We start from the raw sequence: 13,191 nt of genomic DNA on the forward strand, positions 1-13,191 counted from the left end.
GACGACCGAGGTATGTGCGACAGGTTCATCGAGCTAGACGAAGATCGGCGCTTCAGCATTAAGCTCGAGGAGACCTTCGATGTTCATACGGTACGCAACGACGACAATAGTCTTTTTCGTAATTAAGCACGACTTCAACTATTTTAACGTGTATTTTTCATCTTTTCCAATTCGACTAGCTTATCCCATGCTATGCAAGACGCTATGTCTTGGAGAGGATGGGTTTTGAAGACCATGAAAGTATGAAAACAAAAAAAAATCTCCTAAGGACCCGTCATAGTGTGGATTTTCAAATAAAGTTGTACAATGCTGAGAGTGTAACCCATTCTGGTTGCAAAAATTGGGAAGCACTTTGCAAGATGTATGGTTTTGATGAGGGTATGCTTGTCACCATGGATCTTGGTGATCCTACAATCGAGCAAGACAGACCTTTGATTTGGGTCCTTGTGGATACACCTCCAATTCTTTCCCCATGTGAGCTTAACATAGTTATTAAGTAATTTATATTGTTTATTTCAAAATAGTTGACAGCTTATTTCCATTGACAGCTTATTTTCATTCTTCAAAGAATGTGCAGAAGATGGTAGACAAAACCCACTACACCGATGGCTCTGAATTAACTTACAAGGAGAAAATTATCTGATCGCATTTTGTACTGATCTTGAGAATTACAATGTCTACAATCAAACTCCTCAACATTATGGTCAACACATGCCACTAGTGCAGGTGTTGAACTACGGTAACTACCATGGAGATACCCTGGTAAGATTTTTTACTATTACGACATCCGTGCATCTTTTTGCACACTTCTAAAACTAGTACATCATTGCTAACTATGAAGTTATTACTATGTTTTTCAACAGACAATCCCGAATGATTGTGTGCCTCATCTGATGTATACGCACGGTAGCCTTCATGTTTTGAACATACAACCAGGTCTTCCTACGAATCTCAACTGTCCATACCGGGTTTCTAAAAGAAGTGGAGACATGACAATCAAAGAACGGAAAAATGTATGGACAGTTGTAAGGAGCTTCTTGGAAGCAAAAGGCAGCGAAGCGCAAGAATTGGAGACAGGATGATCTCGATTCTTCATAATGGAGAGTCAGGGTCTATATTGTTTTATGCTGTTTTACCTTAAGGGTGTTTAGGTCCTACCTGATACTGATGATCATGTGCTAAGAACAATTATGTAGGGTTGGGTTCGATGACTATGAGGATGATGATCGTGTGACTTATTATTAATAACGAGTAGAAGTTGTATGATGATGCATGATTAGTAGGACTTGTTATGATATATGATGATGTATGATGCGAGCATGCATGAGTTATTATATCAGCGGGTGAAATGAACATAGCAGCAGCGTTGGTAAACCAAGGACGAAGATATAAGAGAGGACACTTCTCTATATTAGCTAGCTAATAACAACCTAAAAATAACCCCCAAAACCCCTAAAGCAGCCACTTTTTTTTTTTAAAAAAAGAAAAACATCAGCTCCAGCCAGCTACTGACGCGTGGATTCCTTTTGGTCCCGGTTGGTGCCACCAATCGGGACCAAAGGCCCCCCCTGCCTGGGCTCGGCGCACCGGCCACGTGGAGGCCCATCTGTCCCGGTTCGTGTTAGAACCGGGACTAAAGGGGGGAGGTATTAGTAACGACCCCTTAGTCCCGGTTCATGAACCGCGACTAAAGGCCCTTACGAACCAGGACAAATGCCCCCTTTTCTATTAGTGCATAAACATATGTCGAAGAAATTTAAATATCACAAAATAGAAATCCTGCTCATGATGATTGATACCTTAGTAATGTAATAACTATTTGGTGGCGTCAACATACTCCCTCCATCCCAAAATAAGTGTCTCAAACTTAGTACAATTTTGTATTAAAATTAGTACAAAGTTGAGACACTTACTTTTGACTGGGGGAGTATTTTATTACTAAATCATTAGGCTATGGTTGTTTGTTTAGGCCAAATGATTTCCTTCCATTCGGTGAATTTGTAAATGAAAATCCTAGGTGTTCTAATTATTCAAACCAAAATCTAATTAACACAAAACTAAGGGTGCTAGAACTGAATGGAGTGCCGCAGATATGTAAGTTCACTATAAAATTTCTTTTGAAGTCTACGATTCTATCATCCAGTGAATATATATTTGGTAGCCCCATAATGTAAGACATTTTTGTAAGATAACATAGCTTGTAAAAACGTCTTATATTGTGAGATGGAGGGAGTATTTGTTAGTTTAGAATTCAGGTGTAATTTTCTCTACGGAAACTCCTGTGTAATTGGGTTAAGTACTCATTTCTTGATCAACTTAGAAAAACTCACATGAAATTATCACATTTACTCCTAAAGTGGCAGAAGATATAAAGGAAACTAGTAAATATGCGCAATCAAAAGCAGCTGGAACTGGAATCATAGAAAGCTCCTCCCATTTTGTTAGCTATGTAACCAACAAGGTATGAAGATACAGCAGCACTAGCATTCATTCAAACTACGCCGACACATGCCACGATGGAGACATGTGATCTTTGCTGTAGTATTTGTTGACACCTGATTTTGGCATGGTCAAAAACACAATTAAAATGGCTTCAAATAAGAAGTGTTCAAAGTGAGAAAGTTCTGCATTATCAAAAGGAGAAACTTTGATATTTGGGCCATAGCCATCCAATCTCGTCTCTAAGGCCGAAGTGGTGTTCAAGGTACTGAGATTTTGTATACAGAATACTATTCGGATGATTACGCCCCGAAGACGACCTCATATGGAAAAATGATCTACACAAATTATCTTCGACTCGTCGAAACGATCGATTTTGATATAAAGATCGTCCCAATCCGAGGTAGTATGCAAAAGTTAGAGCCAACACTTCACGGACCGGTCCTGAGTGACGCGAGGGACCAGACAACCACCTAGGTGGTGTCTGATGGGGCGCGTGAGTTATTCGGCCTTTGCCGGATGAATGAAGCTTGCCGGGGTGGAGACCTTGCCAGTGTGAAGTCTTGCCCGTGTGGAAGCCTACCGGTGTGAAATCTTGCCGGGGGAGAAACCTTGCCGGGGAGGAACCCTTGCCGGGGTAGAAACCTTGCCGGGATAAAACCTTGCCGATGTAAAAGCTTTCCGGGTAGAAACCTTGCCGGTGTGGAAAGCTTACCCGGGTGGAAACCTTGCCGGGGTAAAACCTTGCCGATGTGAAAGCTTGCCGGGTAGAAACTTTGCCGGTGTGGAAAGCTTATCCGGGTGGAAAGCCTGCCGTGGTGGAGGCTGTGATGGTCAAGCCGACGAGAAGTTGAAGATGGGCTCAAAAGGTTATTCAGATGATCTTGCATGGAAAAGTATTTTACACGGAAGTTATGCATATCAACAAAACGATCGATTTTGATATAAAGATCGTCTCAATCCGAGGTCGTATGCAAAAGTTAGAGCCCGCACAGCGAGACCCTCTAGCGAGCAAAATATGACACCCGGAACCAGACACATATGTGGGTATGTCTGATGAGATGCGTGAATAACTTGCTGTTTTGCATTAGCGATTTGATCCTCGAGATGACCTCTAATGAAAAAACGTTCAACATTAAAGATGTTCGTCTCGTCGAAACGGTCAAGATTTCTTTTGGACTCATTTCCATCCGAGGTTGTTTGCCATCACAAAAAATACCCGTAAGGTACAGTCAGTTTAAACCGAACAGTTTTGGAAAGTTCGGATAAAACCAGTCCGATATTGACTAGGGTTTTGGACGTGAATTGATGTAATTTTGTTGTAAGGAAAGTCTAGATGAATCCTTTTCTTATACGGGAAGTCCAGCCGCCTCTTATATATGTTGGGGGTGACGGCCGATTGAAACAACACCAATCGAACAAATCAATCTATTACACTTTTGTGTTCATCTATCTTTATTCCCTACCCTTGTATCTTTCTTTCTCGTTCTTCGTTCGTTCTTCGGGTTGGAGGGCAGCGATCCACGAGGCTCTAGGGGGAGCGAATCGACCTAGGGCAGCCCATAGCCGCCGCACTCCTTGACGGGGTCCCACCCGGGCGTGTGGGGTTTCGCGTCTGCAAAAGCACCCGCCGACTATCTTGCGTATCGCGCTGTCGGTCGGGTCTCCTTCGATGTGAGCTGCGGTGCATCACCCCGGCGTCGAGGGTACACGTGACGTGTTCGTGTGTCAACAGTATTACTGCTGTGGGAGAAGATGGACCAAAGCAATGGATCAAGGCTTGCTGGTGAATGCCATGGCGACTTCGTTGGGCATGCAACACCTGGGGTTGTTGAGGCAACAGATCAACGACGCCGAGGGCTCTGGTCTGGCCTGGACCATCCGGGACGCCGCCATCATCGTCACCAGCAGCAGGCAGGCCTGCACGGCAAGAAAGACTAGGAAAACACGAAGGCTGTTGGTTGCCATCGCCTTGCACGATTTCACGGGTATCTTTGTTTGGTAGTATCATGTCATACGGCATCAGTATATATATACAACATGGATGGATGGCATGGGATCTATCTATGATAAATATGGAAAGGAAAATCAGGTTTATTCATCAGATGAGATGGCAAATGGGGCAAATGGGCAATGTATCTGGTACTATCCTCTTTATGGGAGGTATCGATTACTTCCAATGCAAATAAAAATAAAAACTGGGGACCAAATCAACAGACACATCTGATATTGTTGCGTTCATCACTAGTAGAAAAGGGGGCAATGGTCCAGGCCGGGTCAGCCCATTAGTCTCAGTTCAGTCCAGAACCGGGACCAATGATGGCATTGGACCCGGTTCGTGAGCCCCGGGGGCCGGCCGGGCCACGTAGCCCATTGGTCCCGGTTCGTCTGGACCTTTTGGTCCCGGTTGGTGGGACGAACCGGGACTAATGGGCCTCGCTCCTGGCCCACCACCATTGGTCCCGGTTGGTGGCTTGAACCAGGACCAAAGGCAGCCCTTTAGTCCCGGTTCATGTCACCAACCGGGACAAATGAGGTGCCTATATATATCCCCTCGCGTAAGAGCAGAGCACACTGCTCTGTTTTTTCTAGCAGCCGAGGGGGACAGGGCTTGGTGGTGCTCTAGCTCACCTCCTATGCACACAAGGTGTTCGATAGAATGCCCGAGCCCCACTACTTAAGCTTTCTCCTCTCCAAGCTCGACCTGCAAACTCCATTTTCCTCAATATTTGTCTAGGTTTAGCGGTCCGTCATGCCCCGTCCCCGTCTTCACCGCCGTCGATCACCCGCGCCGATCTCATCGCCGGCACCACCGTGGTGAGCCTCTTGTTCTTATCTTCTTTCTGAAAGGAAAAATATTCTTACTTGTATGTTTAGATAGATACTTGTATTATTTTCTTACTTTTATTATTGCATCTTATATAGTGCGATGGTTTTGGTATCCGCCCCCGTCGGCCCTCGTCCTCTCTATGATTCGGATGTGGTATATATTATCTTTTCATAACTATTGGTTCATTTATTGTTTATGAAAATTATGCCGACCAAGGTGACATAGATTTTATTTATCTAGGAGGTTGTCGAACCGGAAATTCCAACTGACCCTATTGTCGAGAGGTTAAATTTAGTTGAAGAAGAAAACAATTTCTTGAAGGAAAAATAAGAAAAATTGAGGAGGAGAAGATGATATTGGAGTTGCATGTTGCGGATGTCGTCGATGATCACAAGATCAAGATGGATGCAATGCGCTTGAAGATTAGAAATATTAGAAAATATGCCATTCATACCGAGGCTTGGTATCATTATGCCGTTGGATCAGTTGTTACCTTGGTTGCGATTATGATCGAATTTTTTTTCGCATTGAAATGTTTTACATAGTTTCAATGTATGGTTTAATTAATTTAGATGCTTTGCAGAGCTTTATGTTGTTCTGTAATGATTTTCGCTTGAAGATGAGAACTATGTATGTACTTTGGTTTTAATGTGATGATGAACTTCTATTAATTTGGTCACTTATTTATCTATTCATGATGTTCTGTAATGATTTTTGACACACTTAATTATATATAATGCACGCAGATGAATCGACAATGGATGTACGGTAACAGACACACCTCCGAGTACATTAAGGGCATGCATGATTTTCTCGAAGTGGCTGAGGCAAACAAGCAGAATGGTTTTATGTGTTGTCCATGCCCTATATGTGGGAATACGAAGTCTTACTCTGACCGGAAAATCCTTCACACCCACCTGCTTTACAAGGGTTTCATGCCACACTATAATGTTTGGACGAGGCACGGGGAAATAGGGGTTATGATGGAAGACGGCGAAGAAGAAGAGTACGATGACAACTATGTGCCCCCTGAATACGGTGATGCTACTGAACATCAAGAGGAACCAGACGATGTGCACGATGATGCTACAACGGGCGAAGCTGCTGAAGATCAAGAGGAACCAGACGATGTGCCCGATGATGTTGATTTCCGCCGGGTCATTGTCGATGCAAGGACGCAATGCGAAAGTCAAAAGGAGAAGCTGAAGTTCGATCGCATGTTAGAGGATCACAAAGAAGGGTTTTACCCCAATTGAGAAGATGGCAACACAAAGCTTGGTACCGTACTGGAATTGTTGCAGTTGAAGGAAGAGAATGCTGTGCCTGACAAAGGATTTGAGAAGCTACTGAAAATATTGAAGAAGAAGCTTCCAAAGGATAACGAATTGCCCGATAGTACATACGCAGCAAAGAAGGTCGTATGCCCTCTAGGATTGGAGGTGCAGAAGATACATGCATGCCCTAATGACTGCATCCTCTACCGCGGTGCGTACAAGGATCTGAACGCATGCCCGGTATGCGGTGTATTACGGTATAAGATCAGACGAGATGACCCTGGTGATGTTGCCGGTGAGCCCCCCAGGAAGAGGGTTCCTACAAAGGTGATGTGGTATGCTCCTATAATACAACGGTTGAAATGTCTGTTCAGAAATGGAGAGCATGCCAAGTTGATGCGATGTCACAGTGAGGACCGTAAGAAAGACGGGTAGTTGAGAGAACCCGCTGACGGGTCGCAGTGGAGAAAAATCGAGAGAAAGTACTGGGATGAGTTTGCAAGTGACCCCAGGAACGTATGGTTTGCTTTAAGCGCGGATGGCATTAATCCTTTCGGGGAGAGTAGCAATCATAGCACCTGGCCCGTGACTCTCTGTATGTATAACCTTCCTCCTTGGATGTGCATGAAGCGGATGTTCATTATGATGCCAGTTCTCATCCAAGGCCCTAAGCAATCCGGCAACAACATTGATGTGTACCTAAGGCCATTAGTTGAAAAAAAATTACAGCTGTGGAATGGAAACGGTGTACGTACATGGGATGAGCACAAACAGGAGGAATTTGACCTAAAGGCGTTGTTGTTCGTGACCATCAACGATTGGCCCGCTCTCAGTAACCTTTCAGGACAGACAAACAAGGGATACCACGGATGCACGCACTGTTTACATGACACCGATAGTATATACCTGGGAAGCTTCAGGAAGAATGTGTAACTGGGCCATCGTTGATTTCTTCCGACCAACCATCAATGTCAAAAGAAAGGCAAGCATTTCAAAGGCGAGGCGGATCACCGGAAGAAGCCCGCCATGCGTACCGGTGATCACGTACTTGCTATAGTCAATGATGTACACATAATCTTTGTAAAGGGTCCCGGCGCACTAGCTGTTCCGAATGACGCTGAGGGACACGCACCCATGTGGAAGAAGAAATCAATATTTTGGGACCTACCCTACTGGAAAGACCTAGAGGTCCGCTCTTCAATTGACGTGATGCACGTGACGAAGAACCTTTGCGTGAACCTGCTAGGCTTCTTCGGCGTGTATGGAAAGACAAAAGATACAACTGAGGCACGGGAGGACCTGCAATGTTTGCACGAAAAAGACGACATGCCTCCAAAGTAGTATGAAGGTCCTGCCAGCTATGCTCTTACCAAAGAAGAGAAGGAAATCTTCTTTGAATGCCTGCTTAGTATGGAGGTCCCGACTGGCTTCTCGTCGAATATAAAGGGAATCATAAATATGCCAGAGAAAAAGTTCCAGAACCTAAAGTCTCATGACTGCCACTTGATTATGACGCAACTGCTTCCGGTTGCATTGAGGGGGCTTCTACCGGAAAACGTCCGATTAGCCATTGTGAAGCTATGTGCATTCCTCAATGCAATCTCTCAGAAGGTGATCGATCCAGAAATCATACCAAGGCTAAGGAGTGATTTGGTGCAATGTCTTGTCAGTTTCGAGCTGGTGTTGCCACCATCCTTCTTCAATATCATGACGCACGTCCTAGTTCATCAAGTCGACGAGGTTGTCATTCTGGGCCCCGTATTTCTACACAATATGTACCCCTTTGAGAGGTTCATGGGAGTCCTAAAGAAATATGTCCGTAACCGCGCTAGGTCAGAAGGAAGCATCTCCATGGGCCATCAAACAGAGGATGTCATCGGGTTTTGTGTTGACTTCATTCCTGGCCTTAAGAAGATAGGTCTTCCTAAATCGCGGTATGAGGGGAGACTGACTGGAAAAGGCACGCTTGGAAGGGACTCAATAATATGCAGGGACGGATATTCTTGGTCTCAAGCACACTACACAGTTCTACAGAACTCTACCTTGGTGACCCCGTATGTCGATGAACACAAGAACAGTCTGCGCTCCAAACACCCGGAGCAGTGCGACGACTGGATTACATGTGAACACATCAGGACTTTCAGCAGTTGGTTGGAAACACGTCTCAGAGGTGACAACACTGTTTGTGATGAGCTGTACTTGTTGTCCAGGGGACTATCTTCGACTGTTACGATTTGGAAAGGATACGAGATAAATGGAAATACATTTTACACGATTGACCAAGATCAAAAGAGCACCAACCAAAACAGCGGTGTCCGCTTTGATGCAACAACCGAGAGGGGAAATGACACATATTATGGTTACATAGTGGACATATGGGAACTTGACTACGGACATGATTTTAAGGTCCCTTTGTTTAAGTGCAAATGGGTCAATATGTCAGGAGGCGGGGTACGGGTAGACCCACAGTACGGAATGACAACAGTGGATCTGAAACATCTTGAGTACACTGACGAACCGTTCGTCCTAGCCAATGATGTGGCACAGGTCATCTATGTGAAGGACATGTCTACCAGACCGAGAAAAAAAAAGATAAGGAAGCGAATATGATGAGCCAAAGCGCCACATAGTTCTTTCAGGAAAAAGGGACATCGTGGGAGTGGAGGGCAAGACAGACATGTCTGAAAATTATGAAAAGTTTCATGAAATTCCTCCCTTCAAAGTCAAGGCTGACCCCAGCATCATGAAATTCCTCCCGAGCCCGCGCCGTCCAAGTCTCCGGCCTCCCCGAGCCCGCGCCGTCCTCGTCGCCGGCCTCCCCGAGCCCGCGCCGTCCTTGTCGCCGGCCTCCCCGAGCCCGCCGTCCTCGTCCCCGTCGCCGCCTGCCTCCCCGAGCCCACCCTCCTCGTCCCTGTAAACGCGTGCCATCTGAGACCGTCGTCCCCGTCACCGCGTGCCGCCCAGAGCCCCTGCCCCGTCCCGCCCCCGCGCGCCGGCGCCCTCGCCGCCCCCGCCGTCGCCATCGTCATCGCTAGCCGCCCCCGCGCTATGAGCCGCCGCACCACCCCGGCTCTGTTTTTTTCATTTTTATTAGTTTAATTATTTGTTCATATATATATATATATATGTATATAATGTATATGTGTATGTATGTGGCTATGCGGCTTTGTTTTTTTTATTTTTATTAGTTTAGTTTTTTTCTTTCATATATATATAATGTATATGTGTATGTATGTAGATGTTCAAAATGTAAAAAAAAATTGTTCAGGGCATGTTTTTGTTCATATATATTTTTTTTGTTCATATGTATATTAATGTTTTCATATATGCAAAAGATAGATTTTTAGAAAAGTTAGGATTTTTTTGGTGATATTAATTATTGTAGAATATACAAATGTTTGTACATTCATATGAACAATGCATTAGGCAAAACCTTTACTTCTTTTCGAAATTTTCTATTTGAACATTTTTTTTAAAAACAAGCAATACTAAAAGAATGAGAGGAAAAAGGGAAATAAGAAGAGGAAGAAAGGAGGAGAAGAGGAGAAATAAATAAGAAGAGGAAAAAAGAAGAAAAAGAAGAAGAGAAGAAGAAAGGAATAGAGGAGAAGAAGAGAAAATAGAATATTTTCTATTTTTTCTTGTTCTCCCCTATTCCTTTCTTCTTCTGCTCTTTTTTTTCTTCTTTTTTTCTTTGATCTTCTCTTCTATTCCTTTCTTCTTCTCCTCTTTTTATTTCTTCTTTTGTCTTCTTATTTTTTATCGGGTATGTCGTTGTCCATACCCCCTCCCGATAACTTCAACACGAGGGGGGAGGGTCGATATACCCCCTCCCCGATAACATTATTTTCCCATGTATGTATGTCGTCGTTGTCGATATAACCCCTCCCGGATAACTTCGACATGAGGGGCGGTCGATATATATACCCCCTCTCGACCGTGATAACTTATACCACGGCAGCACCCCCCTCGACTCTCTCGCTCGACCAAAACTCTCGAGGACACCCAAACCCTAGAGAAAAAACTCTTGTTCTCCTACCCCCTCCCGCCGCGCCCCTACCCGACAAACTCTCTCGAGGCAGCGTCGAGGCCACTAATTAATATGATTCCTTACTGTGATTAGCTAGCTAGTTCTATGTTTGCCACTAATATATCCATATCTGTCATGTTTGAATAATAATTGCCATGTTGTAAATATTTGTAGAAACTATGGACACCCCCCGAGACGAAGCAACAGAAGTGATGTTGGAGGAGATAATCGCACATGGAAGTGATGCCGTCTTATTGTTTCTGAATGACACCGATGGTCTGGAAGGATAGGGTGAAGAAGCAAGCAATTATGATGGCTCCTTTGACCCAATGTCGGTGCAAGAAGGAGACCATGAGGACGGCTCCAGTCACGCAATGACGGTGCAAGAAGGAGACCGTGATGATGGCTCCAGTGACCGAACCGAGTCTGGCCAGGTATATATATTAGTTAAGCCTACTGACTAGCTAATTGATGCATTCATTGTTTTGGTATATGTACACATATTAATTAACTCTCGTATTTCTTCTTTTTTCTAGCCCTCTGGATCGAGCACAACTTTGGTAAGGAGACGAGGCCCGAAGAAAAAGTTGAGCTCGGATGAAAAGTTTGAGATCACAGCAATCACGCGCGAAGGCTAACCGATTGAACCCATCCGGACAAAGAACGCATTTTCTGCTCAGTGCGGGGTTCTTGTTAGGGACAAGATCCTGATCAACATCCACCAATGGTATAAGCCTAAGGAGGAGGACCCTCAGGTGTCTTATGTCAATGATATGCAGAAAGATGATCTTTGGACTGAGCTGAAGGAAAATTTCACCCTACCGCCAGAGGACGATCCGGAGAAGCCAGTTAAAGAGCAATTAATCAAGTCTTGTGCTCTTAAGAAGATGGCAGGCCTATTCAGGAGGTGGAGGAAAGAGCTGAAAAAGTTTGTCGACAAAGAAGAGACACCAGAATTCATCGGCAAATATGAGAAGATCAAAGATCACTGGCCCGCATTTGTGGCCCACACGACATCGGATAAGAGTAAGAAGATGTCGGCGACAAACAAGAAAAATGCTGCGAAGAAGAAGTTTCACCATCGCACGGGGTCAGGTGGCTACCTCAAAGCCCGGCCTAAGTGGTCCAAGGCTGAGAATGATCTGCTTGATAAAGGGATCGAACCAGAGACAATGAGATGGCCAGACCGTTGCCGGACTTGGTTCTTCAGGGCTGGCGGAACCTTGGACCCTGTATCAGGGAAGTGTCGTTGGACAGACGAGCAACTGAAAACACCAGTCACAAGGCTTCGGCAGTATTTCGATGCAACGTAGCAAGGGATGTTCGTTCCAGACAGGGAGAAGGACGAGCTCACAATGGCCCTCGGGAATCCTGAGCACCCTGGACGGACACGATGCACGCCAGGCTCCATTCCGTGGAAGGTTGGTTTTCCGGACGTAGGGGGTTACAAAACCCAGGAGAGGAGGAAGAAACTGGAGCAGAGCCAACTACAGGCGCTGCACGAAAGGGTAATGGGGCTAGAGGAACGAGAAGCAAATCGTAGCAAACGACCTGCCGAAGCTTCCCCCGAAGCTACCCGGCCATCTCAGCGGAGAAGCAGCGTGGCTTCCACCGAGTTGCTTCAACCAGAGCATGTCTTGACAGCTCCCGCCAGCTATCCCGTGGATGCTGTCACGGAGTCTCAAAATTGCCACATTATGACGTGATGGATGAATTTGAAGGTCAAGGCGCATGTTGACTCTGTTTATCCTACTGAACACGGTGCAACTTTTCACTGCCGGCCGATTCCAGAAGGATATGCTAGGGTGATGGTGGATGAAATAACGGAGGGATTTGAGGACCTCCAGCTTGACTACCCTACCGGTGAAGGGGAGACTAGGCTGGGTTCTGCTCTGAAGACTCCATGCCTATGGCGGAAGGAGCTCATCAACCTTCCGAACTGGACGCCTCCGCCTCCTCCTCCGGCGAGTCAGGGCACTCTGCCTCCTCCTCCGGCGAGTGACGATCAGGGCACTGGGCCTCCTTCTCCGACGCGTGGCGGCACTCCGCCTCCTTCTCCGCCTGCACCGGAGCGCCCGAGCAGCCAGCAGCCTCCTCCTTCTCCGCCTCGCCAGCAAGGGCGGAAGAGACCTGACGCGGCCCCGGCCGCTCTGGCGCGTCGTAGTCCTTCTCCTCCGCCTCATAAGCAAGCACGAAAGAAGACAGACGCTGCAACCGCTCCGTCTGCTCCGACGTCTAGCAGAACAGCCAGAGGCGGGAGGCAATACAGATACATTCCTCCTCTCAAGCCTCTAGAGAAGTTACCGTACGAGAGGACCGTGGAGGAAAACGCGAAGATCGTGCGAGCCGAAGTGAACAACTTCTTTGAAGGGTTGAAAGCAAAGAGACATCCACCTCCGAAGGAGAAGGTAGATACGGTGAAAGCAAAGCGCACTCTCGATGCCCTGAGGAAACCAGCAAAGTCTCCGCCGAGAACCAACTATGAGCGCATTACTAAACAGACATATCTCCAAGCGGAGCGGTCGGGAAGTACTGTCAGACATCAAAGGTCAAGAGAACGAGCAGCTGCGAAAAATATTGCCCAGCTCGGCGAACAAGCAAATCAATCGTGCCCCCTC

The sequence above is a fragment of the Triticum dicoccoides genome, chromosome 4A, assembly GCF_002162155.2.
Source record: "Triticum dicoccoides isolate Atlit2015 ecotype Zavitan chromosome 4A, WEW_v2.0, whole genome shotgun sequence".
Lineage (NCBI taxonomy): Eukaryota > Viridiplantae > Streptophyta > Magnoliopsida > Poales > Poaceae > Triticum > Triticum dicoccoides.